This window comes from Balaenoptera physalus, assembly GCF_965194825.1.
Source record: "Balaenoptera physalus genome assembly, chromosome: 5".
In the NCBI taxonomy this organism is placed as follows: Eukaryota; Metazoa; Chordata; class Mammalia; order Artiodactyla; family Balaenopteridae; genus Balaenoptera; species Balaenoptera physalus.
The window spans coordinates 14,808,446-14,835,834 of NC_138884.1; the positions used below are offsets into that span (position 1 = coordinate 14,808,446).

At 36.6% G+C, this 27,389-nt stretch overlaps 1 protein-coding gene across 13 annotated transcripts in view; it reads left to right on the top strand.

Moving 5' to 3' along the window:
- The window catches only part of PDLIM5 (PDZ and LIM domain 5), a 208,580-nt gene that overhangs the window by 26,594 nt on the left and 154,597 nt on the right, over window positions 1-27,389 (top strand). The window lies entirely within an intron of this gene.

Genomic DNA, 27,389 nt, shown 5'->3' on the forward strand with positions numbered 1-27,389 from the left:
ATCAGCTGTTAACCTTATGGGAGTTCCCTTGTATGTTATTTGTCATTTTTCCATTGTTGCTTTTAATAATTTTTCTTTGTCTTTAGTTTTTGTCAATTTGATTACTATGTGTCTCGGTGTGTTTCTCTTTGGGTTTATCCTGCTTGGGACTCTTTGTGCTTCCCAGACTTGGGTGGCTATTTCCTTTCCCATGTTAGAGAAGTTTTCAACTATAATCTCTTCAGATATTTTCTTGGGTCCTTTCTCTCTCTCTTCTCCTTTTGGGACCCCTGTAATGCAAATGGTGGTGTGTTTAATGTTGTCCCAGAGGTCTCTTAGGCTGTCTTCATTTCTTTTCATTCTTTTCTCTTTATTCTGCTCTGCATCAGTGAATTCTACCATTCTGTCTTCCAGGTTACTTATCCGTTCTTCTGCCTCAGTTATTCTGCTATTGATTCCTTCTAGTGTTTTTTTCATTTCAGTTATGGTATTGTTCATTTATGTTTGTTTGTTCTTTAATGCTTCTAGGTGTTTGTTCTTTAATTCTTCTAGGTCTTTGTTAAATATTTCTTGCCTCTTCTTGATCTTTGCCTCCATTCTTTTTCTGAGGTCTTGGATCATCTTCACTATCATTCTGAATTCTTTTTCTGGAAGGTTGCCTATCTCCACTTCATTCAGTTGTTTTTCTGGGGTTTTATCTTGTTCCTTCATCTTGTACATAGTCATCTACCTTTTCATTTTGTCTCTCTTCTGTGAATTTGGTTTTCGTTCCACAGGCTGCAGGATTGTAGTTCTTTTTTTTCTGCTGTCTGCCCTCTGGTGGATGAGGCTATCTAATAGGCTTGTGCATGCTTCCTTATGGGAGGGACTGGTGGTGGGTAGAGCTGGGTGTTGCTCTGGCAGGCAGAACGTCAGTCTTACGCCATAAGGAAAAGGTACTGGATCTGAAATCAGATGTTCTGGCTTCTCATGCTCTTCATTAGTTATGTAGTATAAACTCGGATAATTTATTTCAAATCACTAAGCAACATTCTCATTATAAATCTGGATAATTTGCTACAGAACTTTCTTGGGAATGAAGTTGAAAAATACGTAAATGAAAGGAATATAATTTTTTTTAATTTGCAGAATAAGTTCTGAGTTCATATTAATGTCATTTTTTCCATCTTAGTAATACAATCTTTAATAAGTACTTGGATGTAAAGATTCATTGCCTTTTTAAAAAGTTTTCATAGAGGTCTAACTAATAAAACAATAACTGGAATGCATCTGTATATGTTTTCTAACACAGTTTGTTCTCCGTGGAGTTCCTTTTTCTGTAATTGGGAAATTCAGTGTATTTACATTTCATTCATTTGGTGAATTTTGATAGGCTCTGGGGATACAAAAATGCATAAGATGTATTTCATTTCCTTGGAGAGATCACAATCACATGGGCCATACAGACTTAAAAAAAACAAGTGAATTTCAGCAGAGCATGTAAAAGCTTTATTAGAAGATGAAAGAGTGCCATGTAAGTTTTGGGGAGAGATTAGTTATAATTGTGTGATATTATGTACAGGACAAGACTCGTATTTCTGTTACTTATCTAGACATGAGAAGGTTATGCCCATATGGGGCTGTTGGATGGTAAGTTGTCATGAGTAGTTTTGTGGAAACCACATGTCATTAGTCTCATGGGGTCTTCCCTCCACCAGAAGTGCCTCTGCTGTTAAAAGATGGGGTGCTGTGAAGGAAAGGAGTGAAAGGGGAAAGAGAAGCTAATGTTTTGAGAACAAACAGACTCAAAAGGTGAATACATGCCTTAATGGGCATCTATTACTTGACAGAAGGACAGAAGAAAGTACAAATCTCTACCTTTATCTTTTTGAATCTGGCCAAACTCTATTTCTCTCTTGTTTGTCCATCTTTGCTAGTTTCCAAGTTTATTTCTCTTAGGCTTATCTGTTTAGTTATGATAGCACTCTAGGATTACAACTGCAATATGTCTTCTTTTGGTTATATATTATTATTCCACTAGAACTATGTCATCAAGTGATATAATAAAATATTCTACAAATAAAAGCATTTGTTTCACACATTGCATGACCAATGTAATATATATGCAGTTGGGAAATTATGTGGTTAAAGTGAGGTGAACTAGTGCATACCTCTTATGCTTAAGGAATATTATCACCTCCAGTGGCTATTCTATCTCTTAAGAAACATAAATCATGTGACATCTGTGTGGTAAAAGGTGAATGGGTTATAAATCTGGGCTAAGGATTATAGGAGGTCTCAAAGGTCTTCCTCAAGGTCAGGAAGGCAGAACTGGGGAGTCATTGTGCTTCTCAAGATCCCTTAGATTCACCTCTCAGATGAATCCTACACATCTAAGTTCTGCCACCATGATATTAGTTGTATTTCTTATGCTCGAACCACTCAGAGTAGATCTGTAGGTTACTACCTGTAAGTATGTACCTTAGCACTAGAATTGCTTTCCTTAAAATAGTCTTTACATTTTTTGTATTTGGAAATATTACCAAATAATAAAGGATACTATTCAGTAAGGATCCTTTTGCTTTTGATAAATTAGGTAAGGTTTACATGTAGCTTCCAGATAAAAACATTATACTTACAGTATTAAGGCTGTAGGAGATAAAAGAAAGATCTTTTGTGAGTAGGATAGGCTGGTATGTTAGATCTCATGGTAAGCTCTCTAGAGGGAAATGCTGACATGACTTTTCTCATAAGAAACTTTTGGGCGACAGACACTGCAATTTGCTTACTTAGTACTTTTCATCAATGCTTTTCCTTACTATAAGTTCTTTTTGGGGTGGCAATGTGCCCAGGTAAGAGATTTGCCTTTGTAGACTCATTGCAGTGCAGTCTGAGTGGATGTTTGCTAGGGTTATGTTTCTGTTTGCCTGAGTGAGGTGCCCCCCATTCCCTATTGATTTTCTTCTTCTCCTTGTCAGGAAAGTGGACATGGTTCTTGGACTTTCTTGCTACCATTTGTGACAATTAAAAAGTAGGTGAGGGCTTCCCTGGTGGCGCAGTGGTTGAGAATCTGCCTGCCAATGCAGGGGACATGGGTTCGAGCCCTGGTCTGGGAAGATCCCACATGCCGCGGAGCAACTAGGCCCGTGAGCCACAACTACTGAGCCTGCGCGTCTGGAGCCTGTGCTCCGCAACGGGAGAGGCTGCGATAGTGAGAGGCCCACGCACCGCGATGAGGAGTGGCCTCCGCTTGCCACAACTAGAGAAAGCCCTCACACAGAAACGAAGACCCAACACAGCCATAAATAAATAAATAAAATTTAAAAAAAAAAAAAAAAAAAAAGTAGGTGAGGGGCTTCCCTGGTGGCACAGTGGTTGAGAATCTGCCTGCCAATGCAGGGGACACGGGTTCAAGCCCTGGTCTGGGAAGATCTCACATGCCGTGGAGCAACTGGGCCCGTGAGCCACAATTACTGAGCCTGCGTGTCTGGAGCCTGTGCTCCGCAACAAGAGAGGCCGCGATAGTGAGAGGCCCGCGCACCGCGATGAAGAGTGGCCCCCGCTTGCCGCAACTAGAGAAAGCCCTCGCACAGAAACAAAGACCCAACACAGCCATAAATAAATAAATAAATAAATAAATAAAAATTAAAATTAAAAAAAAAATAGTAGATGAAATCTATGTATGTGGGTGGCTGAGGAGAAAGAATGAGGAGCCTGGGGCAAGGATGTCATCGTGGAACTGCCTTGGACTCTTACCTTTACACCTCTCTCTATGTGAAGAAAATAACAATTTCTTTTTTATTAAAACCGCCGTAGAAGGATTTTCTGGTATGTGCAGCTGAATATAATCCTAACTTTGCTTCATAGGAAGCATTTTGTTTTATCTTCACACCAGAGCCTTTGCTACTAAAAGCTATTAGTACATGCCAGATACAGATTTTGTCAGTGAACTTCAACTAGTGTTGAACTTGACTAGCTGGTATGGAGGGATTACGAGAAAAAAGCATATATTTCAATGTAATTTGAAATTAATATTTCATCAGGAATCATGTGATTCAAGACCATTCTCCTCCTGAACAGGAAATTGAAGCAAACTTTGAATCCAGATAAGTTCTTACAGTTTGGATTCTGTAAGTTGTTTGCAGCTTTCTGATCTCTTGCAGCCTGGCCATTCCTTAAAAGATACAGCCCCTAAGACGATGGCACATGCACGTATCCAAAAAGTTGCTGGGTTTCTCCTTGCTGAATTTAGCCTGCTGGTACTCCACGGGAGTTATTCTGAAGCGCGGTGGGAGTATTCAGACTTTCCCTTGAGTACTTGCGGATGGCTGTGTGTGTTTCTTAAGAAACTACAGAGGGTGTAGGGGAGTCTCTGGAACAGTGTTAATTGGCCCACCTGTATCAGAATTACCTGCAGTTCTTAATAACTACACATTTCTGTGCCTCACTCAAGACTCACTGAATTAGAATCTGTAGGAGTAGAAAGTGGGAATCTGTGTTTTTAACAAGCAGTGCAAGTGATTCAAGGACACAAATACTTGAGAAGTATTGTTTTCGAGCCTTTCTAGGTTCCCCCAGCCTCTTCCACAAGACCTTCAAGTTGCGTGTTTGTATTAAGATGCTGAATTAGCCTGTTCCGCTGGTGAGTGCATCCTTCACTAAGGGCGTTTGTTGTCGATGGCTTCCAGCTTCCGGAATGGTGGCTTTGTGTGTGAAGTCAACTTTTCCATCGATTTTACATGAGTGTTTAATGTTTGAGGAAAGTACTTTATCTTGGAGTAATTGGTACTATTCTTGAATTGAAACAATTTTTGTCTACAAATAGCCAGGGAACTGTTTTTTCTTTAATGGTGCTTATTTGACTTGCAAGATTCATATTCGTTCAGGTTTTCCAGAAATTCCTATTACCTTCATTTTATTGAGGCGATCTTTGTTTTCTTTCATAGGTGTTAACTTTTTAGTCGCTCTTGCCCAAAGTCCTTTAGAAAGGGAAACATAATTTTTAAAAATCGGTGCCATCCTTACAAAAACTTACTTATACCTTTGAAAAAATGCAGTGTCACTTCTAAATCATATCTTTGCCATTAAATGCGTATTATAAGTAGCCATAAAAAAAACTCTTGTTATTTTTTTGGTACAAAAATTTCATTTCCAGGTAAAATATATAAGCAAGCAAAACCTTTCTCTGAACCTGAATCGGTACGTCTGTAAAATGAAACACTTAACACATTTTACAGTGTTTGTACTTTTTGAGTCAGTTCTTCAGCCATGGCAAGTTCAGTTTAGCTAGCAGGTGTTTTTGAGGCCTTCTGGTGAGCACGTGTTTTGCACTCCCCCTTACCACCTCCTTCTTTATTGAGCTGTTTCAGTCATCATAAAATGCGTTGCCCTTTACTAAAGCGAATGCCGTAAAGGATTTGCCTCAGGGGCAACTATTTCTCCATGAGTTAAGGTGGAGTAAGAGTACTAAGGAAGTGAGGTCAACACAGAGTTCAGCTCATCTCCTTTTACGGAAAGTAGTTTTGCAGGAAGAATTACTTTGCACACCACCCACTGAGAGTGAGGCAGTTCAGAAGATGCCCCTTTTGGAATGGTCATAAACATGTGTTTTCTTCTGTTGATGAAATGCAAGTAGTTCTTCCGTCTCAGATAGTATGTGGGCTCTTTTTAGTCATGGGGGAATAGAATGGATGATCGAGACAAGTAATTATCCTAGCAGCTGTGAACCAGGCACACATCAGTCTGGGACACTGTGTCCCTGGTTCTAGAATTTGACAGGCCGATTGGGAATGTTTGATCATCTTAGGTTACATGAGATGCAGTTCCTATGAATGCATATGCATGTAAATTATATATACTTTAGACACACACTTGTATGTGAATGATAAATATCACTTAAATGGTGAAGTCATTCTACAGTTTGATTATCAGGCAGTTAAAATTTGTTGCTTTTATGGTTTTGGTCATAATATGAACCTTACTAATTAGGTGTAGAATGTCAAGAATATTGCCTAGTATCTGGTAATATCTTTTAAAACAAGTATCTTTATCTAAAAATTAAAGTTTAATGAACTTGTAAAATATTCAAATAATATAAAGTATACAAAGTATAAAGTAAAATTTCCTCAGACTTTTCCAGCCTCCTTTCATAACCAGATGTATTCTTTCTGGCTTTTTACTCTTTATTTCTCTGTTCCAGTGTGCACCACTCTCCCCCACTAATACATGTTGTTCTGCAACTTTCCTTTTGTTCCTTTTTTTTTATATAAATTTATTTATTTTATTTATTTATTTTTGGCTGCGTTGGGTCTTTGTTGCCATGCGCGGGCTTTCTCTAGTTGCGGTGAGCAGGGGTTACTCTTTGTTGCGGTGCACGGGCTTCTCATTGCGGTGGCTTCTCTTGTTGCGGAGCACGGCCTCTAGGTGCCCAGGATTCAGTAGTTGTGGCTCGCGGGCTCTAGAGCACAAGCTCAGTAGCTGTGGTGCACGGGCTTAGTTGCTCCGCAGCATGTGGGATCTTCCCGGACCAGGGCATGAACCCGTGTCCCCTGCATTGGCAGGCAGATTCTTAACCACTGTGCCACCAGGGAAGCCCTTCCTTTTGTTCTTTAATATGTATCATGGATATGTTATCAGGCCAGTACATATAGGTATTTATTATTGATGTACATAATTTATGCATCAATGTTTTTAAAGTAATTATCTTTATATCCAGATTTTTTAAATGAATGTTTGCTTATTTATTTATTTTTGCCCGATACATATCTTTATGTGGCTGTTAATAACAGAAAAAGTTAAATATAAAGAGTAAGTAATCTTATTAATGAGTGTTTTGGTGAGTTATATGCAAATTTCCAATTAAAATTAAAAATAATCTGAAAGCAACCTAAACATCTTTGTCAACAAGGACTGTAAAATATTATAAACTCTGTTTATGAATATTTTTCTGTATATTCGATTCTATGTAAAATAAGACTCAAATGATTTTAGATTTCTTTTAAATCTTTGAAACTTTGACATCTGCAAATATGCTTTCCATTCAGTTTTTCTCAAAATTAAAAATATGTAACTGATACATTATACCTCTAAAAGTGTTTATTTAAAGATTTATAAAGTAGCCAGAATTACAATCCCATATGCTATACATTATTTATCTATAGTACTTAAAATTCCTGAACATGTCCTTCCATATAACAGTGGATAAAAAATTAGTGAGATGACCCAAAGGAGTAAATGGTCAAAATTAATTTCTTTTGTATATTGCATGTATTGTCTTTCTAGAATTTCTCTTTAGTTTGATATTTATAATCCTATTTTATGTAGGCTGCTATTAAAATAAGTCAGTGTTTCTGATAATTGTGCAAATGGTAAATGGCAGCAGAAGCGAATTTAGGATTGAAAAAAAATGTGGCTGGTCTGCTTATCATATGATCCACATATGAAAAACTGAGAGATGATTCAAAAAGTGATGCTGCAAGAAGGTAAATGATTCTTTTAGACTCGCGTTTTACTGAATAGCCAATGTTGCAGTGTTAAGGTTCAGTAAATTAATTTGGGTTCTACCCAGAAGAAGGTAAGAGTGGATTCTTCATATACCTTTCAGTTCTATGTTTGGTTCTTTTTGTATGATATGTGAATATAAATTTTGTACTAAAATATTAAATGACCGTGTACTGTTGTTTTTTACACAGCTTTATCTGTCAGAAGCTCTTTATTCTCTATCTCAGTCACAAAGCAGCACTATTTATTCCCAGTGGAAATTTTTACACGCTAGTGTGAACCTTGTTTGTGTTCACTAACAGAGATCCTTGATATTTTGATTTAGGGGTGTGGTCACTTGCTCATTGTATAGAAAATGCAGTGATCATCACCTTATTCAGAATAAAAGCCAGAAATGGATTCTGGCATTGATTTAATTGGCCTCTAGCATTTGCATTTGAGACGAGAAACTTAACCCACTTCCAAGCTCTTGAGCTATTCAAGTGTTTGATTAAATCATTTCCTTTCATAACTTCTTAGCTCTGACATTGATTTTGATATTTTCGAGTTAACATGATCATATTAAATAATGAACCTTTTATGCTGCTAGTTCATACTTAAATCCTGGGACAATTTCCTTTTCTTTTTGAACTGAGAATAAATTGGATATTGAATAATCTCTTCAGAATGTATCTTCAGTGTTTGGCTAACTTGCGGAATACATCCCTTGCATATTATATTGCTATTCCTTTATGCCTTCGCGAGTTTTCAGTGACAACCAAGGCTCATAATCTTTACAACTGACACGTATAAACTGAGCTTTATATTTTCATAGCATTGGTAGGATGAATATCCAGTTCATCATCTCTATCTCATTTAAGTTAGAGATTTCTTATGCCAGAATCAGGTAAGGGAAGGAATATCATTTTTATAGTAAGATGGAGATCTTTCACCTACTTTTAAAGTATGCTGCTCTAAAAATAATTACATAATTATCAATATTGGTATACTTTTTTCAGCTTTAAGATCCTGAACTAATTCCAGAGGAGCTATTTAATTTTAAGAGGTGCTTTCCCCCCCCCACTCATTTCCCAATGGTTAAGAGATAATAGGACCAAATTAAATGTATGAAGCAGAATCGCCTATATGTATTTTGTAGATTAAAAGACACTCCAGATGTTTATAGCACAGTGTGTTGGAATTAACTGATTTTTATGTTGAACTAAGGTTTCTTACCTAGTAGAAGTTTAGTGTTTTTTTGGTTGAATTACAGACAATATTCAAATACATCTTTTTTTAAAAAATTTATTTATTTATTTATTTATATTTGGTCACACTGGGTCTTAGTTGCAGCCGGCCATCTCTTAGTTGCGGCTCATGGGCTTCTTAGTTGCAGCTTGCTGGCTCCTTAGTTGCAGCTCACCGGCTCCTTAGTTTCGGCATGTGGGCTCCTTAGTTGCGGCAGGTGGGCTCCTTAGTTGTGGCATGCGAACTCTTAGTTGTGGCATGCATGTGGGATCTAGTTCCCTGACCAGGGATTGAACCCAGGACCCCTGCATTGGGAGCACACAGTCTTAACCACTGCACCACCAGGGAAGTCCCCAAATACATCTTTGAGTTTCCATGATGGAAATAAAAAAGAAAAAATACCTTATAATCCTAGTAGGAAATATATACTACCAAGAAAACTTGGTAGTATAAATATTTATTTATATATACTTGGCATATAAATATTTATTTTGAAAATGCAGAAATGGAATCACTATATATGTTTTGTAGCCTAAATTTTTAGCTTTATTGATGTTTAGTTGGCATGCAATATCGTGCTCATATTTAAAGTGTACAATTTGATAACTTTGGACATGTCTATACACCCCTAAAACTACTCACCACAGTCAAGAGAATGAACACATTAATCACCCCCAGAAGTTTCCTGGGAGCTCTTGTAGTCCTTTCCTTGCACTCCCCCGCCGTCCCCTCATCCCAAGCAACCACTGATATGCTTTCTGTCACTATGTTACTGTAGATTAGTTTGTATTTTCTAGAATTTTATATAAATAGAACTATATTATATGCACTCTTTTTTTTTTTTTGGTGTGAGTTTTTTCACTCAACAATTATTTTGGGATTCATGCATGCTGTAGCTAACAGTAGTTCATTCCCTTATATTACTGAGTAGTATTCCTTTGTGTAGATATAGCATTGTTTGTTTATTTACCTGTTGATGGGTATTCGGGTTATTTCCCATTTTTGACTATTAATTTATGAAGAAAGCTGTAGTGAACATTCATGTACAAGTCTTTGTAAGGACGTGTGCTGTCATTTTTCTTGGTTAAGTACCTAGGAGTGAAATGGCTAAATTGTATGGAAGGTATATGCCTAACTTTTTTAGAAATTGCCGAACAGTTTTCCTGAGTGGTTGCACCATTTTACATTCCCATTAGCAGTGTATGAGAGTTCAGTTTCTGTGCATCCTCTTCAACACTTGGTATGATCAGTATTAATTTTAGCCATTCTAATAGGTATATAGTATCTTTTTTTTAAATCAAGATAAATTACTAGAGTCTTCAACATGTGATGCACTGTTCAAGTTTTTTTTTTTTCTAATTGAAGTGAAATTCACTTAACAAAAGTAACCATGTTAAGGTGAGCAATTCAGTTGCAGTTTAGTGCATTCACAGTGTTGTGTAACTACCACCTTTATCTAGTTTCCAAACATTTCATCACCCCAAGAGGAAATCCCATCTCCATTAAGCAGTTACTCTCCGTTTTCTCTTCCCCTCAGCCCCTGGCAACTACCAATCTGCTTTCTGTCTCTTACATTTACCTATTCTGAATATTTCATATGAATGGAATCATACAATATGTGGTCTTTGGTGTTCGACTTCTTGAACTTACCATAGTGTTTTTGAGGTTCATCCATGTTGTAGCAGATATTAGTACTCCATTCCTTTTTATTTTGGAATAATAGTGTATTGTATGGCTATATCACATGTTGTTTACCCATTCATCAGTTGATGGATATTTAGGTTGTTTCTAATTTTTGGCTATTGTGAATACTGGTGCTGTGAACATTCATGTACGCATTTTTGTGTGGACATATGTTTTCATTGCTTTGGGTATATACCTATGAGTGGAATTAGTGGGTCATATGGTAACTCTATGTTTAACCATTTTAGGAACTGTGAGACTGTTTTCCAAAGAGGCTGCACAATTTTATTTCCTAACAGCAGAGTTATGAGGATTCCACTTCTCCACGTTCTTGTCAACACTTGTCATTGTCTGTAGTCATCTTAGTGGGTATGAACTGGTGTCATTGTTGTTTTGGTTTGCATTTCCCTGATGGGTAGTGATACTTTTTTTATACTGTATGGACATTTGCATATCTTTTATGGAGAAACACGTATTCAGATTCTTTGGCCATTTTAAAAGTAGGATATTTATCTTTTTATTATTGAGTAGTAAGAGTATTTTTTAAAACATATATTCCAGAGGCAAGTTCCTCATCAAATATATGATTTGCAGATATTTTCTCCTGTTCTGTGGGTTGTCTTTTCACTTATCCTTTGAAGCACAAACGTTTTTAATTTTGATGAAGTCCAATTTATCTATTTTTTCTTTTGTTGTGCCTTAAGTGTCACATCTAAGAAGGTTTGCCAAACCCAGAGTCTTGAAGATTTACTCCAATATTTTCTTCCAAGAGTTTCATAGTTTTAGCTATTGCATAAGTAGATGATCTATTTTGAGTTAATTTTTGTGTATGGTGTGAGGAAGAGGTCCGATTTCATTCTTTTGCATGTGGATGTACAGTTGTGGAAAACCATCTTTTGGTTTTAATTTATTTCCTTAATGACTGATGATGTTGAATGTCTTTTTTTTTAATTAAAATTTTTTGCAGCTTTACTGAGATGTAATTGACATATAACATGTAGGTTTAAGGTGTGCAACATATATTAAAGTATATAATGTATATATTGTGAAATGATCACCACAATAAGGTTATTTAACACATCCATCACCTCACATAATTGTAATTTTTGTGTTTGTGGTGAGAACGTTTAAGTTCTAGTGTCCTAGCAACTTTCAAGTATATGCTACAGCATTGTTAACTATAATCACCATGATGTATATTAGATCCCCAGAACCTATTCATTTTATAACTGGATTGAGCATCTTTCGTTTGCTTTTTTGCCATCTGTGTATTTTCTTTAGTGATATATCTTCTCCTACTTTTTCACTTAGTATTCTATGGACTGAAATTTAAGTATATAGATCATTCAGTTATTGACATTGAAAGAGATCGAATTCCATGATCCTTTTAATCAATGAATAATATTTAATTTCATGAATATATTATGATTTTTAAAACTTTGTACCATAAAGATGGTTATTTACTATTATAAAAACTGTTACCCTGCACTCTTATTTGACAAAAGTAAGTACTTAGAGGTCTAATTACTAGGGCCAAAAGCTTATGAATTCTTAAGGTTTTTGATAATTATTGCTAAATTGCCCTCAAGAAAGACTATACTCCAACAGTGGGAGCATTTGAGAGGGTCAGAAAAACCTTTAGAAGCATGCATTGACCATAGAATATCGTAATGTGCCTTCTCATTCTACATACTAGATCTTGATTAGACCATACTATTTCTTGACTAACTTTCATGTCTCTGGGGACATTGCAGCTTTTTTTCTCCTTCTGACACATGCTTCTTACATATTGTTAAGATTTTTATAGCTACATTTCTTGGTGCTTTTGAGCTCTGTATATCTGGAAATTCCCACACATCTTTTAAGGTTGAAGCCAGTGTGGCCCTCCTCAATGAAATCTTTCTCAGTTTCAACCCCAGAGTGTAAATTTATTCTAAGCATGCAGTACATTTTATATATTCATCTTTGAATTCCAGAACCTACCACTGTGCCTGGCATCAATACTGACTAGTTAAACTACGCATAGATCAAATCAGGTTTCTGGTCTATATTATTTATATTCTACAGTGTATCTTTCATATTAATGCTAATTTCAACTTGAAAAGTTTATTGGTGTGATTGTACCCCTAACTTCTAGCATTAAGTGAGAGATCATAGTTAGGTTTGGGAATCTAGATATCATCAATATATATGTTAAAATAATTTTTTGTTTGTTTCAGGATTTTGTAATCTCAAATGACACAACTGTATGAGCCTGGTCTGGTTTTACTGTTTAGAATTACAGAATAAAAAGTTTTGTTAAACTTTAGCTTCAGATTTTTTTAAAGATTTTCCATTAAGTTACAGTAAACTGTAAATACGGTTCAGTTAAGGTTGTGTTCTAAGTTGACCTTGACAACATCTTCTGTTAGGTAGCATGCCAAAATTAAAATGGAGCTTAGTTATTAAAAAAAAAAAAAAAAGGTTTAGTATCGTAGTTATTTGTCCATCGCCTCTAGGCTTACAGATTTGTCCATCAAGCAGTGAAGACATAAATTTCATATAACCAACTGTCTAGGAAATTTTTAAAAATTAGAATCTTTTGAATGTTAAATTGAAATTCGTAAGTAAATATATTAGTTGCTTTGTATGTAAAAACAGAAAGGACTATTCTATTAGAATTCTTGTAGAAGTCTTACTGAATTGATGAATATGTAAGGGGACATTTTTGTGAAGATCAGTACAAGCCGTTTCCCAAGGAAAGTCTGGGGAGGTATTTCTGCAACTTGAACAGCACTCATGCAGGAATGTAAATTGATACAGCCACTATGGAGAACAGTATGGAGGTTCCTTAAAAAACTAAAAATAGAGCTACCATACGACCCAGCAATCCCACTACTGGGCATATACCCTGAGAAAACCATAATTCACAAAGAGTCATGTACCACAATGTTCATTGCAGCTCTATTTACAATAACCAGGACATGGAAGCAACCTAAGTGTCCATCAACAGATGAATGGATAAGGAAGATGTGGCACATATATACAATGAAATATTACTCAGCCATAAAAAGAAACAAAATTGAGTTATTTGTAGTGAGGTGGATAGACTTAGAGTCTGTCAAACAGAGTGAAGTAAGTCAGAAAGAGAAAAACGAATACTGTATGCTAACACATATATATGGAATCTAAAAAAAAAAAAAAATGGTTATGAAGAACCTAGGGGTAAGATGGGAATAAAGATGCAGACCTACTAGAGAATGGACTTGAGGACGGGGGAGGGGGAAGGGTGAGCTGGGACGAAGTGAGAGAGTGGCATGGACATATATACACTACCAAATGTAAAATAGATAGCTAGTGGGAAGCAGCCACATAGCCCAGGGAGATAAGCTCTGTGCTTTGTGACCACCTAGAGGGGTGGGATAGGGAAGGTGGGAGGGAGACGCAAGAGGGAGGGGATATGGGGATATATGTATATGTATAGCTGATTCACTTTGTTATACAGCAGAAACTAACGCAACATTGTAAAGCAATTATACTCCAATAAAGATTTTTTTTTTTTTAAAGTAGGTTCATTTGGATTGTACCTGCAGAGAGATATTAGAGTTACATTTATTCCTCACTTAAATTCAGTGGTAAATTTAAAATTGAGTATCCCCATGAGTGATTTCAGAGGTCTTTTGCTCATGGCTAAAAATGAAAATTAAATATATTTAACAGAGACGCTTTTGTGTTTTTAGTATTTCATTGACTTTTTATATATTTTACTATTGTAGTGGTGTATTTCCAGCTCAGGATCTTCACACATACTGATCTTCTTTTTTAAACTCTTTCTGCCTGGCTAAACCCTGGACTTCCTGAGTAACCTGGTTGACCCCTAGACTGGTTGAGATAGCTGTATTATTTGCTCTCATATTACCTTGCATTAAAAAAAAAGGTAGTACACTTATGAGAATTATATTTAAGTGCTGTAATTATGCTAATTATTTAATTAGTGTCTACTTTCTATACTAACTTCACCAAGGCAGAACCTGCATTTTTCTTGTTCACCACTATATTGCCTATTTTCCCATTGCCTCCTTGGTGTATAATGGATGTATACAGAATGAATGAGTACATGCATGTAGTCATTGTAAGATGAGGAGGAGAAACTGAAGCAGGAGGGAAGATGTCTGAATAATATATAATTTTATAATATATAAAGTTTTGAGGGTTTTTTCCCCCCCTTTTATAGCTGCTTTGGAAATAGGTTCTTCACTCCTTATTGTATGACTTTTCACAGAGTAATTATATTTTTGATCAAAGCTCTTTGCACTTAATTATGTGACCTTATGATTATAACTGTCTAATATTTTACTCTCATTTAGCCTGTCAGCGAAAACAATAGCTGTAAAAGCTGTTAATGGTATAAATTTCAGGAGAAGGAACTTTGCCCATAGGTTTTGGTGGGGTTTTTTTAAAGTTTTTTTTGGATGTGGACCATTTTTTAAAGTCTTTATTGAATTTGTTACAATATTGCTTCTGTTTTATGTTTTGGTTTTTTGGCCGGGAGGCATGTGGGATCTTAGTTCCCTGAACAGGGATCGAACCCACACCTCCTGCATTGGAAGGTGAAGTCTCAACCGCTGGACCGCCAGGGAAGTCCCTACCCATAGGTTTTTACTGCAAATGATTTCATGGAATTCTTTAGGGTTGGGCACTCTGGTCTACTTAGTAGGTAAAAGAAATGCTATTCTAGTCTTTCATGAAGAAATTCTATTCATTATTCAAGATAAGATTGATTACACCACCTGTTCATCAAAGTATATTTTGTGTTAATAGACGTTTCTAGAAAAAGTGAAGCTCTCTCTATAGAAGACATTTCTTATGGTCAAGAGGCATGTAATAAATTATTATTATTTTTATCTAATATAATATATTCGACTAGACTATATTTTATTATTATTTACTGCTGTGACCACAGGTCTGTATTCAGTTACAGGAGATGAAACATAAAATGGAGAGAAAAAGTAATTATTTATGTCTTCTCTTCTCCTTTCTTGAGAGTACACTTAAACTTTCATTCATTTATTTATGTATTTATTGAATATGTAATACATTTGTAAGGTTCAGATAAGAAACCATGTAACAAACATATATAGTAAATAATCTGTTACCTGTCTGCTCTTCCCGGTTCCAAATGAGTAACCTCTTACCTCTGTAACCCCTTATCTCTGTCTCCAGTGTGCCTAGCCTCCAGATCAGTAACTGCGATTAGTAATTTTTTGAGTATCCTTTCAGAATTTTTTCTATGTAAATAGAGACATATGTGAATTTGTGTTTATTTCCCCCTTTCTTGTACAAATGGTAGCATTTTGTTCACACTGTTCTGTGCCCTGTTTTTTTTTTTTTACCTTAATCTGTTATCTATATAGATCTTGCTTTATCATTACTTGAAAGCATCCTCATTTTTTTCAGCTTTATTAAGGTAATTGACAAATAATTTCTTTTTTTTTTTTGCAATTGCAAAGAATTTCACTATGTAGATGTTCCATAACTTATCAACTATACCATCAGTTCTGCTATCATGTTTTGAAAACATGAATTTTTTCCAACACACTCGATATATCAGGAAACAATTTTGCACAGTAATGTGAACCGAATTTTGCATTTGCTTATGTGTGATTTAGTCTGGGAGAAACACTAGATGAACATAGAAAACTGTACCCAGCTGAACCAAACTGCTTAGGAATACACAAAATACATACACCTCAAACATCTGCTTATCAGTTTATCAGACGTGTTAGGAGTCACCTCCATCCTCATCTGGTGTTACAACTTTCCATCCCACTTTGGATAACCCTCCTTCCATCACATCAAAATAACCAACTCCCATGCTATAGCCCACTTCTACTAGCAAACTTGTGGTCTTTTTCAAGGTAAAGTCCCAGTGTTGTGCCTTTAACCCTATTTTCCCCAGAAGCCCTATTTTCCCCATCAGGTTCTTATGGTATGATTTTGCACAGCACAGTGATTTCTAGGAACGCATGTTGCATTATGGCAGAATGACTGTGCATGATTTCACCCATGGGTGAAGATATTTGTAGGATAAATTCCCAGAGGTAGAATTGCTGTATCAAAAAGTATATACAGGAGTACTTCATTTTATTGCACTTCACTTTACTGTGCTTTGCAGGTACTGCATTTTTTATAAATTTAAGTTTGTGGCAACCCTGAGTCCAGCAAGTCTATTGGTGCTGTTTTTCCAGCTGCATTTGCTCACTTTGTGTCTCTGTGTCACATTTTGGTAGTTCTTACAATATTTCAAACTTTTTCGTTATTACTATATTTGTTATGGTGGTCTGTGATCATCTTTGATGTTACTATTATAGTGGTTTTGGGGTGTCATGGCCTGCGTCCATGCAGAACCGCAAACTTAATCCACAAGTGCTGTGTGTGTTCTGTCAGCTCCACCGACCTGCTGTTCCCCCATCTCTCTCCCTCTCCTTGGGCCTCCCTGTTCCCTGAGACACAACAATATTGAAATGAGGCCTATTAAGAACCCTACAGTGACCTCTAAGTGTTCAAGTACAAGGAAGAGTCAGTCAGTGCGGCAAACGTCACTGTGGTCCTATTTTAAGAAGTTGCCACGCCACCCCAGGCGCCAGCAACCACCACCCAGTCAGTCGGCAGCATCAACACTGAGGCAAGACCTTCCCCCAGCAAAAAGATTACAGCTCACTGAAGGCTCAGATGACGGTTAGCATTCTTTAGCAATAAAGTATTTTACATAAAGGTAAGTACACTTTTTAGCCATAAAGCTATTGCACACTTCATAGACTACAGTGTAGTGTAACCATAACTTCTGTATGCACTGGGAAACCAAAAAAATTCATGTGACTTGCTGTATTGTGATATTTGTTTTATTGTGGTGGTCTGGAACTGAACCCACAATATCTCCAAGGTTTTGCCTGTATACACACTTGTAATTTTAACACGTATATTGCCAAACCGCCCACCAATATTGTATGAAAGTGTATATTTCCCCACATCCTGGCAACACACAGTTATCACATTTATAGATCTCTGATAGGTGCAAAATAATTTTAGCATTTATCTACTTTTCATATGTTTTAAGAGCTGTATATATTTTCTTTGGGGGCAGATTCTTTTAATATTAAAACCTTGTACATAGTGGAGAATCCAAACGTGGTACTACTTTGCCAATGGTGACTATTCACACCTGACAGTCTAATTTTTTTCAAAGTATAATTTTTTTTCTGAACAAGTTACTGTGCCTGTCAGCAAAAGCAGCTCCTTTCAGAGCATCTAAAGCCTTGTCAGAGTATTTGAAAAGTTGTGAATTTTATTAACATCTGTGAATTCTTTCATTAATTTTTAGCCAAAGGGACATGTGTAAACACAGTTAACATTTTAACAGATCTTCCAAGCTAGGGAATCCATACCCATAATATCCAGCCTCAGGAAAGTTTACACAAGTTATGCATACATTTTTCTTTTTCCACTGGGGGAATTGAAGGCTGAGTAAAGAGAGGAGGAACACGCAAAAAGTCTAAAAAGGTAAAAAGGCAGAAATGGTGTTTTGGGTATTCAGGCTTTTATGTATCATAAAACAAGTTATAGCAACTGAAATGATATTTGTCTTTTAAAATTTTATTTACTTCTACTAATTTTAAAAATACAGAGTATAAAGAAGAAATATTGTCAAGTTGCCCATAATCACGTTGTCTAATCCCTTCTGGTAATTCCTGTTGACGCTTAGAAAAAAATATGTTTCTAAATTTCTAAAAAAAAATGTTTAACTCTTTTAAATATCATGATATTTAAGGCACAGAAATTGGTCTTTGAAGCTCTAATACAGTGTTATTCGAAGTGTTGTCCAGAGACTCGTCAGTTTGTGATAACGTAAGTTCAGAAATTGAGAGTATTTAGAAATTTTTATAGCATTTTGACCCAGTAATTTTATTTTATCTTATTTTTAAAAAATTTTTATTGCAGTATAGTTGATTTACAATGTTGTGTTCGTTTCAGGTGTACAGCAAAGTGAATCAATTATACATATACATATAATCCACTCTTTTTTAGATTCTTTTCCCATATGGGCCATTACAGAGTATTGAGTAGCGTTCCCTGTGCTGTACAGTAGGTCCTTATTAGTTTCTATTTTGCATATAGTAGTGTGTATATGTCAATTCCAATCTCCCAATTTATCCCTCCACCCCTTTCCCCCTGGTGACCCAGTGATTTTATGTCTGTTGAATCTAGTAGTAGAAATTTGGGACTTTTATTTTATACACTTTTAAAATTAATTTTTCAGATAATTTTTTTGTTGTATTTTTATTAAGGTATTGGTCTGAAACAGATTGGAGATTTTTTTAAAAACTGGCTCTTCACAGATGCTTTGAGGAGATGTGCTCTATATTATTTCATTGATCAATCATATTTCATTGATCAATCGTACTCCTACCTCACCAGCCTCCTCAGAGAGAGGCTTCTGTCATCATTCATCAGGGGCATCTTGGGGAAGATCCTCCTACCAAAATTAAAATGTTGGGAGGAAATATGGTACTGCCCCATCTTGGAAGGCAGAAACTGGGCAGGCTACCTTGTCTCCCCCACTAGGTGAGCCTATGAGTTGGATTTTGGAGTAAGATTAGCTCAGTAAAAGAACTGATTTTAAAATGAAGAAAGGAGATTGGGTGGAGGGGGTCCTGTCTTTTCTGCCACTTTCCCTCTCTTCCTTTACTTTCTCTTCCCTCTTTCCCCTCCTTTTCCCTCCTGTCTTCTCATCTTCAGCTTCCTCAGTTTCCCTTCCTTTTTGGTCTGCATGGTTAGAAATTTTGACTGAGGAATATATATATTTTTTTAACTTGTGTGATGTATGGATACCTATTTTTGGATACCTGAGAGTTAATCAGGGTAACGGTTTAGAGCTAAACTTTAAGGGAGAGAGATTTCCCTCCTGCTTTATCCAGCCTAGTTTATCTAAGTTGGAGGGACAGATAGATGGGATTTAAGGGAATAAACTGTGAAGAGTAAAATGTGTACATTTGGCTGGAGGGTACAGTGTGTTATCTCAGGAGGGAGAGTGACAGGTGATGTGTCGGGTGGGAGGGCAGCCCAGCTGGGGTCACAGGATGGACCTTGAAATCACACTGCCTGGGTTCCAGCCTCAGCACTGTGACTTCCTAGCTCTGTGACCTTAGACTAGTAACTCTCTGTCTTAGTTTCCTCACTCATAGATTAGGAATGCTAGTGCTTTATCGTGTCTTTCTGAGGTTAAATGAATGAATACCATCTAACTCTGCAACGTTTCTTCCCCTTTCCTCCTCTTCTGTATTATCAGCATCAAGCCTGTACCAGGCAGCATGTTGAAATAGATATCTGTGTGGGTGTTGTCACTGGTGTAAGTACCAGCCAAGTATTTTGTAGGATGGGCATGTAGTCAGATTTCTTCCTTCCTACTTTACCATTTTGAAAGTTTTGTTGTTGATTTTTAAATCAACAAACAGAAGTTTGTGATAGTGGCTATCTTTTTGTTTTCAAGATCGGAGGTATTAGATGTATCAGATGTTGGGTATTTCTGAAATTATTCAGTTATTTCCCATCTCCCCATGGAACCAATGGTCACAAACAGGCATAGAAAGTTATATTGTTAGTGGCAAGACACCTTAGATTATACAGTCTAAATTATCTCCCTTCCCCCGCCACTTATTTTCTTAAATAGCTCAACAAGCTCCAGAGAGATGCATTCAGTGTGGGTGTACTTCCTTTTAAAAATAACTTTCTTGAATATTAATTCAGTATTTAAATTATTACTACAAGAGGATTCCTTAACCTTTCTTTAGCCGGTAGAATTTTTAATTAAGATGGGTATTTTTCACTGATCTCTCCCAAAATAATATTGTTTTATAGTAGCCTTTCATCATGTAGAAGGAAGGTGTTTTTGATGGTGCAAGTTCACATTGGGACAAAAATAGCAGTAATATTGTCCAGGTCAGATGTGAATTTATTTTAGAGATCTGCCAAGTTTCTCCTCCTAGGTGTTTGTATCTGTCACTTGGCCACCAGAAGAAATTCTTTTCTTACCAATTAAACCACTCAAAATCTGACAACAGTCCTGTTTTAAAAGGCCCAAACATCTTACTACCTGTACCAGCTTCGCTGTCTGAGACTTGCTTCTTATCTATCAAACACTCAAGAAAGGTCATTTGAACATCTAACTCCAGACCACTCGGAGTTCTACCCCTTTTATGGTTTTACTTTTTTGCTTGTTCCTGTGAGCTCCTAAACTGCAGGTTGTGATTTTGACTGTCTAACATCTAGTTACTTAATATGAGAGTTTATATTTATTCTATACAGAATGATAGGGAAATCGACTGCGTTTGGCTCACACAGCATCTTTTTATTCCTGTTTGGAGTGATTACTGTTACATCTTTATGGGACAATTTAAATATTCAGTGTAGAGATAACTTATAGTACCCTGAATAATCAATTCTTTCTGGCCTAGGAAACCTCCCCCTCTCTCGTTTCTTCCATTTACCAGTGTCGTCACAGTTTAACAGAAAGTTACTGTACTTCTTTTCGAAATTATTTTGAAGCTATGCTTATTATTTATTTTAATAATATAAATTCAGTTTCTCTGAACGCTAGCTAGATTGAAACTCAGTTTTCATTTTCTAGCACTTGCTATGGTAAAACAAAAAATTTTTGCAATCTGACTGAGATGACTGATGTGTAATGAGAATCAGAACTTCATGATTATATTACTCTCATGGAGAAAGACCATTTACAATGTGTGACTAAAATTATGTAACGGTTTCTTGCATCTGGCCGTTTACTCACCGGTAATTTATTGCGTACTTACTCTATTTTTCATTTTCAGGTTCATGTATCTCCTGTGCGGTACCCGTGGCATGTGGCTGTCTGCCTTGTGCTTAGACATACCCAGAAATAGGAATCTCATTACTTTGCAAGGAAACCATTTCATTTCTGGAATGATCTGAATGTTTCCAAGCCCTTATCTGTGCTGAGAATTGAAATCTTTCTTTCTGGAACCTGTACCCACGGACCCTCGTTCCTGCCTAGGGGATTATTAGATTCCTGGGTCCTCACTCAGACTTTCTAGATGAGAATCTCTTGTAATGAGTCCCCATCACCTATACTTGTAAAAAGTGCCCTGAGAGATTTTGATCAGCTGAGTACGGGAATCACTGCTTTGTAGAACACAGTAATTCTTGTCCACTATCATATACACTCAGTCTTTTCAGTTTTCAGCAGTGAACATGGGGGTGCATGTATCTTTTCAACTTAGTGTTCTCATTTTCTTTGGATAAATCCTCAAAAGTGGAATTACTGGATTGTATTATAGTTATATTTTTAATGTTTCGAGAAACCTCCATACTGTTTCCCATAGTGGCTGCACCACTTTACATTCCAGCCAGCAGTGCAGGAGGGTTACCTGTTCTCCACATCCTTGCTAATAATACCTATCCTTCTCAAATTATTCCAAAAAATTGTTGCTGATTTCTTTTATGATTGTGGAGTAATTATCAAGTGAAAATCAAGAAAGATTTCATTTATTTAATTAAATACTTAAATATAGTTTTAGATTTTGAGTGAAGAAAATAAATATACTAAAACATCCATTTCATCTGGGGCCGGGTCACGTCTGCCAGTTTTTGGGTTTTTTGTGTGTTTTACATTGCTTTAAGGAGAAAAGTTTTTGGTTTGCAAATCACTTTGGTAGGGCAAAATGCCTACTGTCTCTCCTTCCTCCCTTCTTGCTTCCAAACAAAATGAAATATAACAACAACAACAACAAAACCCCACAATACTTACTGAGAAAATCTTTACCCTTGAAACTTGCTGTAACTCTTCAGAGAATTCTCAGTAAAAATTTATGTTTCTATTCCATTGGTTTTGTGCCAGAACAGTTTTTAGTCCCTGAAGTGTGCCTGTGGTTAAAGAATCTGTTGCAAGGGATATGTTTCTCACCTGAGTGTTTCTGAGCTATTAGACATTACATGTGAGCACATTGGTCTCTAGTGTATGTCTATAATGTTGAACAGTGTTGCTGGAGAACTTACGGACTAGTTACAGGCTTTTACTTCAGAGTAAGAGTTTTCTAACTCAAATAATATTGTAATATGGTGTGCTATTTTCCATCTTACTTGGAAGTTGGGGAAATGGCTTACAATAATTGTTAGCAGAGAATAATACCTAAGCTAACCAGGGGTTTGCCAGATAGATTTTCTTGGAAATGTATTCTTAACGTTTAACTTTTTGAATAGATGTTTGCATATATCGAAGAAATTTTAAGGCAAGATGTTAACCCGTGAGATGGAAGAGCAAATGTGACATTTTTCATTTGTTATCTGATCTTTGTCATTTTGCATATGGAAATGGAAGGTTTTGTAAAAAGAGAAGGTCAACAAGTGTCTAGCATAGTGCCTGGCATGTGGTGAGTACTCAATAAATGATAGTTAGTCTTATAAATATTATGTTAATTTCACATACTTCTAACAATTAAAAATATAACTCTGTTACCTCCCCTTTCCTGCCCCCTCTCCCCCACATACTCTCTCTCTGTCTCTTACACACACACACACACACACACACACACACACACGCACACATACATGCATGCAAGATACCTTATGCACTGGTATAATCAGGTACTCAATAACCATTCACTGAAAGAATGGAATTTATGTCAACTACCGGGTTGGCCAAAAAAGTTCGTTTGTTGTTTCTGAAAGATGGCTCCAGTAGTGCTTAGTTGCCTTTAACTTTATTCGAAACAATTTTGTTAGATTGTATTGTGACAGCTGTCATATCAGCATGAATTTTTAAAAAAACTTATCAAAACTGGTGAAATTTTGTGTAGCCATTTCAATATTCAAGGTGGAAGAAAAAAAGCAACATTTTTGGCATATTATGCTTTATTATTTCAAGAAAGGTTAAAATGCAACTGAAACGCAAAAAAAGATTTGTGCAGTGTATGGAGAAGGTGCTGTGACTGATTGAACGTGTCAAAAGTGGTTTGTGAAGTTTCATGCTGGAGATTTCTCGCTGGACGATCTCCACGGTCGGGTAGACCAGTTGAAGTTGATAGAGATCAAATCGAGACATTAACTGAAAACAGTTACACCATGCGAGAGATAGCCGACATACTCAAAATATCCAAATCAAGTGTTGAAAATCATTTGCACCAGCTTGGTTATATGAATCACTTTGATGTTTGTGTTCCACGTAAGTTAAGAGGAAAAGGCCTTCTTGACCATATTTCCGCGTGCGATTCTCTACTTAAACGTAATGAAAACGTTCTGTTTTTTAAAACAAATTGTGACGGGCGATGAAAAGTGGATACTGTATAATGTTGTGGAACGGAAGAGATCGTGAGGCAAGCAAAATGAACCACCACCAACCACACCAAAGGCCGGTCTTCATACAAAGAAGGGGATGTTGTGATTGTGGTGGGATTGGAAGGGATTCCTCTATTATGAGCTTTTTCTGGAAAACGAAATGATTAATTCCAACAAGTACTGCTCCCAATTAGACCAACTGAAAGCAGCACTAGACGGAAAGCGTCTGGAATTAGTCAACAGAAAACGCATATCTTCCATCAGTGTAACGCAAGACCACATGTTTCTTTGATGACCAGGCAAAAACTGTTACAGCTTGGCTGGGAAGTTCTGATTCATCCGCCATATTCACCAGACATTGCACCTTCAGATTTCCATTTATTTCGGTCTTTACAAAATTCTCTCAATGGAAAAAATTTCAACTCCCTGGAAGACTGTAAAAGGCACCTGGAACAGTTCTTTGCCCAAAAAAATAAAAAGTTTTGGGAAGATGGAATTATGAGGTTGCCTGAAAAATGGCAGAAGGTAATGGAACAAAAGGGTGGATACGTTGTTCAATAAAGTTCTTGGTGTAAATGAAAAATGTGTCTTTTATTTTTACTTTAAAAACCGAAGGAACTTTTTGGCCAACTCAATACCTTACCTCAAAGACTTTTAAGTAAGACGTTGGTCTTTCATCATTCAGGAATGATCAACAGTTGGTAGTACTGATATTTTTGATTTATACAAGAAAAGCTCTGAGACTAGATTTACCTGTAACCTCTGCCAGTAAATTCTTGCTTTCTTTAACAATAATGGCTTTAGTCCTATCCTTATAGTTAAGTGACCCTGGGCTCTTACTGTGAAGGGAAGAGGTGGTTTGATTCATCGAAGTGCTGATGTAGTAAGTGGGAAACAGGGTGAAGATGAAACAGCAGACGATATGCTTCAGGCGTATTCTACCAGGCAACCAAAATCTTGGCCCCTTCCGCTCCCTCACTCCCTCTGTGCAGGCTTTGCACAACTGGGAACAGTGACATTGCTTAATAGACTTTCCCTGACGGCTGTCAGCACCCTGACCCCTGCCAAGTCCCATTTGCCCAGAGCTCAGACACATATGGCACACCAGTCGCACTGAAACAAGAATCCTTCAGTGTTGCTACAGTCCCTTTTACTCTTAGTTTAAAAAAGGAAAAAAAAAAAAATAGTGGCACTGACGTAAGAACATTTCCTTTTCATGTGTAGCTGCTGTTTGTGATCACGTGTTTGCTTTCTGTGGAGGGAGTAAAGCATCTAGGGTAAATCAGTGTTTTGTGACTAGAGACCCGAGTGCTAGACGTGATCTACCAACAATTGGTGCCGTCTCAATAAAAGCCAACTGTGCAGGCTGGATTCCTGGGCTAGAAAAATAAACCTAGGATGGCAGGAAAAGGCACAGGAGACCCATAAAGGTGTATTGGTAGTAGTTCCGACCTAAAGAAAGAGAGCTGGAAGGAAAGGATTCCCAGGGTTTTTTTTTGTTTTGTTTTGTTTTTTCTTTTTCCCCCTCAACAAATCCCAAGCGGGATAAATAAAATAATTCATGTACAGAAGTGTTAAATCCTTGGGTCCAAGTTTTGATGAGTCTTAGTTCTTAAAGGCTACGGATGTACAAAGGAAAACTGAGATCACACTTCCAGAGATGGGAATGGAGTGAAGACTTACCCATCTTCTTTAAGGGATGAGAGAAAGGGCATGGTAGAAACAACACTGAAAGGAACCAGGAGTTGACAAGCATGGATTTCTTGGAACAGTATGGTATCCAGGAGTAAGAGTTGTAAATGTAAGCAGTCTGTTCTAAGCAATGAAAACGTGAAGAACACCCACATGCGTTGATGTGGAAGCAACTTGTGGACTTAGATTCTTCTGAAGTTATTTATCGTCACTTACTATGCCCTTTATTGTATGCCTGACATTTAATTAGTTATCTGCATTTTTATATGTTGGTTTTCTCTTTTCCAGTTGATTGACGTAAAGTTCCACGAGGGCATGGATTCATTTTGTTTGTTGTATCACCGTGTCTAGAATAGCCTGGCACATAATAGACACCTGGCAAGTATTTGTTAAATGATGGAATGAATGAGTATTTGGTTTCGCCATTAGCCTAATAATTTACTCTTATAGTCATTAGCATCTGGTCCATATGCACTCACTCAGTATGAATGAACGCGTAACTCAGCATTAAATGCCAGAGGGCTCCGCTGCTACCAGTGGAAAGAAGATTCTTGTCATTTAGGCTAATTCATTCTAAAAGAAAAACTCATTTGGGATCTGAAAAAGTAGATAAGCTAGATTCTCTTCTCTCCTAATTAGCTCCAAAATCCAACCTTTTGAGTTTCTGATGTTGACACAGTTTCAGGGTTTTGAAAAGCACCCATGTTTGCCATTTTAGTGTTTTGTAATGAAGAAATAAGAGTAATATGTATGAAGTAATTGGAGAATAATACAAAATTCATTTCAGTGCCTGAGTAATGGATACTGATTGTAATGACTTTAGACTAATGAGAGGTTGTAAATTCTGTGTAAATATTTATTATGGTTTAGAGTTGAAAGGGACCCTAGAACATTTGATCCAACTCTCCTGTACAGCTGAGCAGAATGAGGCCAGAGGGGTAGATGACTTGCCCAAGGTCACAGGATTTGTTAGTGGTAGAGCTAGAATTACCCTCAGGTTTCTTTTATAAAACTAAGGTCGCAAGGGTGTGGATAACGGACATTCTCACACACAGTTTGCAGGATTGTAAATGGCTGCAAATATTCTTGCTGGCAATCTAGTGTCGCGGATCAAAAATTTATATGCGCATACCTTTTTAGAAATAATTCCTAAAGAAAAAGTCAGATGAGTGTGCCAAAATAAATGTACAGTATTATTCATTACTTTGTTTAACATAAGAGCAAAAAAAAAAAAAAAACGGAAATGGGTTAAATTATTAAATAATAGCCTATTTACTAAATACCTTTAATTTCCAGTGTGGTGAGTCATCACATGTTTATTGTGTATTATGTTTAAGTCTTTGTACAATGAACCTGAAGAGAAATAAAAGATGTAGTTCTTGCCTAGAAGGAGGCTCCTTGCTGGTCTTCAGATCAGCAAACTGTCAGTTACAGTTTGAGATGAAATAAGGATAGAAATGAAGAGTAAGTATCTAGAAACTTCTGTCATTTGACAGAGTAATTTTATGTCTATTGACTCTGATGATAAAGAATTTGGTCTTATATTTTGAGTGGCTTCTTTAAATTTTGTTTTTTCCGTAATTTATTGTAGATTACAGAAGAATTGGTTAAAGGCAAATGGGGGGAAATCTTTCTCCACAGATGGTATCTTCCACCACAGATAGTTTGAGGAGCACTGCTTTCTGGGGAGTTGCAATACATGTGGGAAAAGTTAAATAGTAGAAAACGGTAGATGAGGGGAAGGGCCATACCTGTTTTCAGAATTCAGTATTGAATGTAGTGCCTCATTGGAATAGAGACCCTTATTAGACGTTAGTGATTTATGCTATGAAGATTTTAAAAGTTTAAAAGCGAGTCCCCGCTTTTTTAAGCTATACTTATCTGCCGTTAGCATGTGAAGTCATGATTTTGCACCACTTTGAATACACATTCATTCTGTTCTGAGTTCTTAAATTTTCTTGATGCTAACAGATTTTTGTTCT